The sequence below is a fragment of the Marmota marmota genome, unplaced genomic scaffold (genome assembly GCF_001458135.2).
Source record: "Marmota marmota marmota unplaced genomic scaffold, marMar, whole genome shotgun sequence".
NCBI classification, from domain to species: Eukaryota; Metazoa; Chordata; class Mammalia; order Rodentia; family Sciuridae; genus Marmota; species Marmota marmota.
This window is the reverse complement of record NW_026000143.1, coordinates 54151-57166: the sequence shown is the minus strand read 5'-3', so window position 1 is coordinate 57166 and position 3016 is coordinate 54151. Positions and strand designations below refer to the sequence as shown.

Sequence of the window (3016 nt, the reverse complement as noted above, 5' to 3'; positions counted from 1 at the left end):
TTACAGGTTATTTAAATATCTAAAAAAATATATATTAAGAATAAGGGCAGGGCTGTGGCTCAGTGGTAACAGTGCTTGCCTGGTATGTATGAGGCACTGGGTTCGATTCTCAGCACTATATAAAAATTAAAAAAATAAAGGGCTGGGATTGTGGCTCAGCGGTAGAGCGCTCCCCTAGCACGGGCAGGACCCGGGTTCGATCCTCAGCACCACATAAAAATAAAGGCATTGGGTTGTGTCCATCTACACCTAAAAAATAAATATTAAAAAGAATCAAGCTTTAAAAAATAAATAAATAAAGATATTGTGTCCATCTAAAACTAATAATAATAATAATAATAAAAAGAATAAGGGCATAGGGCTGGGGCTATAGCTCAGTTGGTAGAGTGCCTGCCTCATATGCATAAGGTCCTGGGTTCAATCCCCAGCACCACCAAAAATAATAAGAGCATAACTTATAATCATATTAACTTTATGTAACCACGTGGTTCTTCACATATTTGGATCCATTTCAATTTATTTTTAACTAGGAGTGCACGCTTATATGGGCCATGGCATGATGTAGCTGAAATACTACCTTTGTATACATTTACTCATTTCTTGCAATTATATAGTCAGGAATTAGAATAAGGGTTTCTTGATTTTCATAGGAACATTGCTGGCTTTTGTTCCTGCGATGCAAATGCATCCCTATAACCTTCCGAATTAAAAGCAAAATAGAAAGCATATGAATTTCTTTAACTTGTCATATTACTCTGCAATGTGTCTTCATAATACAGCTATAAAGAAAAAATTAGGTTATTTGGCTTTGAAAATAAGTGAGGCTCAGGGCTGCAACTTAGAAACCTGTGGAATTAGATTTTGCCTGAAAAAGATATTTCCTTAGCATTTCCAGGCTCTGTGCAGTCTCAGAGGCAGGTCTGGGTGGAACAGGAAGTGCAGGTTCGTGGCTGGAAGGCGGGACCAGAAGTTCTGAGTGACAGTGGACAGACCAATGGGAAGCCCGGGAACATATGGGAGGCGGGACCAGGAAGCCAGTCAACAGGCCAGGCTTGGGGCGTTACCATGGTGACCCTAGTTGGTTGCATTCCTTTGTCTGAATTTCCTGGAGGCGGCAGGATCCTCTGGTGGGCGGTGGCTGCCTTGTCTCTGTGACCTGCACTTGTAGCCTGTGTTCTCCTGTCTTTGGTACCTTCCCTTGCAGCACGTGGGACTTTAAAAGTGAGTCTTAACAGCAGACGCCAGTGTTCCTACCAGATCTTAAGGCAGTCTGCCCTTGGGACCCAGGGCAGGTTGTTTAAGGGTTAAAGCACTGCTGGCTGGGGGTCTAGTACAGACCCCATAGGGAGCAGCAGCTAAATTGTCCCAGCAGCTGAGTCACAGCCACTCTGATCCATAGGACAGGAATGTAGCAAAGAGGTTCAGGATGAACCTTGTGAGTCTTCACAAAAACAAGAGAAAATAAAATTCACTTCTCTAACAGGTAAAGAATCCTTGTATCAAGTCTCAACACGAATTTTTCCCCCCTTTTCTCCCTCTCCAAGCGCAGACTCTAGTACATATGTAAGGGTAAAAGAAATTGAAGTTAAAGTGTAAAAGACCGGGCATTGTAAAGTTTCTAAGCTGCAAGGCCTGAGTTAAAATGTAAAGGACCAGGTAATGTTAAGTTCCTAGGCTACACACAAAACCTGAAATTTCTGTAGCTGTTAAGACAATGCTTGGAAACCGCCCAGTAAATATTTCCCCTGATCGCCTTGTTGTTTGATAACCTAGGACCCTCGGTGTGACCTTGCACGTAGACATCGCAGGGCCTAAACCAATCAGTTTGAATGTACCTCCCCCCTTAGAACTGACCTATCACTCCCGCCCAATCTGTTCCCGCCCATGAATGAACTAATCATGTTTAGGAGTTGTTGTTTGATTTTCCCACGGTGTATGATGATTTGTTAAAGGAGACTGTGATGTATGTAAAGTCCCCGCCCTCCCCAAAAAGTGTACTTAAGCAGTGCTCAGCCCCTGCTTGGGGCTCTGGGCTGCTTTCCCTTCTTGAGTGAGCACGGAGCCCCAGCGCGCTGGATTGGATCCTCAATAAACCCCTTTTGCTGTTGCATGAGCCGCGGACTCTTGGTGGTCTCTTCCTCCGACATTCGCCGGACCCTTACACATAAACCCCCCAAAACATTTACCTAATATTATTTCAAAATATAAAGATTTCCAAAAACAATCCAAGAGAGTCCACAGAAGCGCTTTTCCCATGGGAGAGGACTGAACTTAACAACACATCCCATTAGTCATCTTAATGACTCTTTGCATTTATTTAGGGTCTCTAGAATTATAAAAAATTTTTTTTTCTTTCTACAGACAAAAACATTCCGTTTAATGTCACAGATTTTCTTCTACCTAATTCACTTACTTTCTACAATTCAGCCCACAATACTCTGCAATTCTAAGCATGATTAACTTCTAGAGAGAGATTCCATTACACTAAATGTCTACAAATCACTCTGGAATGCCCATACAGGCCACCAATTGTCACGTCTCACTACTAAAACACTCAGGGTCACTCCAGGTGAACTGGGCTGCACGAAATAACCACACAGAGACAGAGAAATGACTTTTCTTTGGGTCCTGTGATGGCTCCTCTGACTTTAGGGGTCGGGGAAGAGAGAGAGAAAAAGAGAGAGGAGAGAGAGAGAGAGAGAGAGAGAGAGAGAGAGAGAGAGAGGGAGAGATCACCTGCTGACCCCTTTTATTGGGGAAAAGCCAGTCAAATGAGGCAAGGGGTCAGGGTTCAGGGGGTTGGGTCTAGCTGGTGATGTCAGCTGTCAGCAGGTTGACTGACATCTGGGGAGGCCACGCCCATCTCATGAGCTGTGTGGGGATCATGGCAGGGCAAGCAAAAACATCAGAGGGAGGCCCCCCTAAAGAGAAGGGCCACAAGGGCTCAGCCCACCCTGTGCGCTCAGTGCCCGTGGTTCTCGCACACAGCCCAGGGCTGGCTGGCCACATGTCCACA

The 3016-nt window shown here is 44.6% G+C and overlaps 1 non-coding gene across 1 annotated transcript; it reads left to right on the top strand.

Annotated features, from left to right (window-relative positions):
- Positions 1 to 363: 363 nt before the first annotated feature.
- Positions 364 to 436, top strand: Trnam-cau. Its single transcript has one exon. It is a non-coding gene; the product is annotated as a tRNA-Met (tRNA).
- Positions 437 to 3016: the final 2580 nt, after the last annotated feature.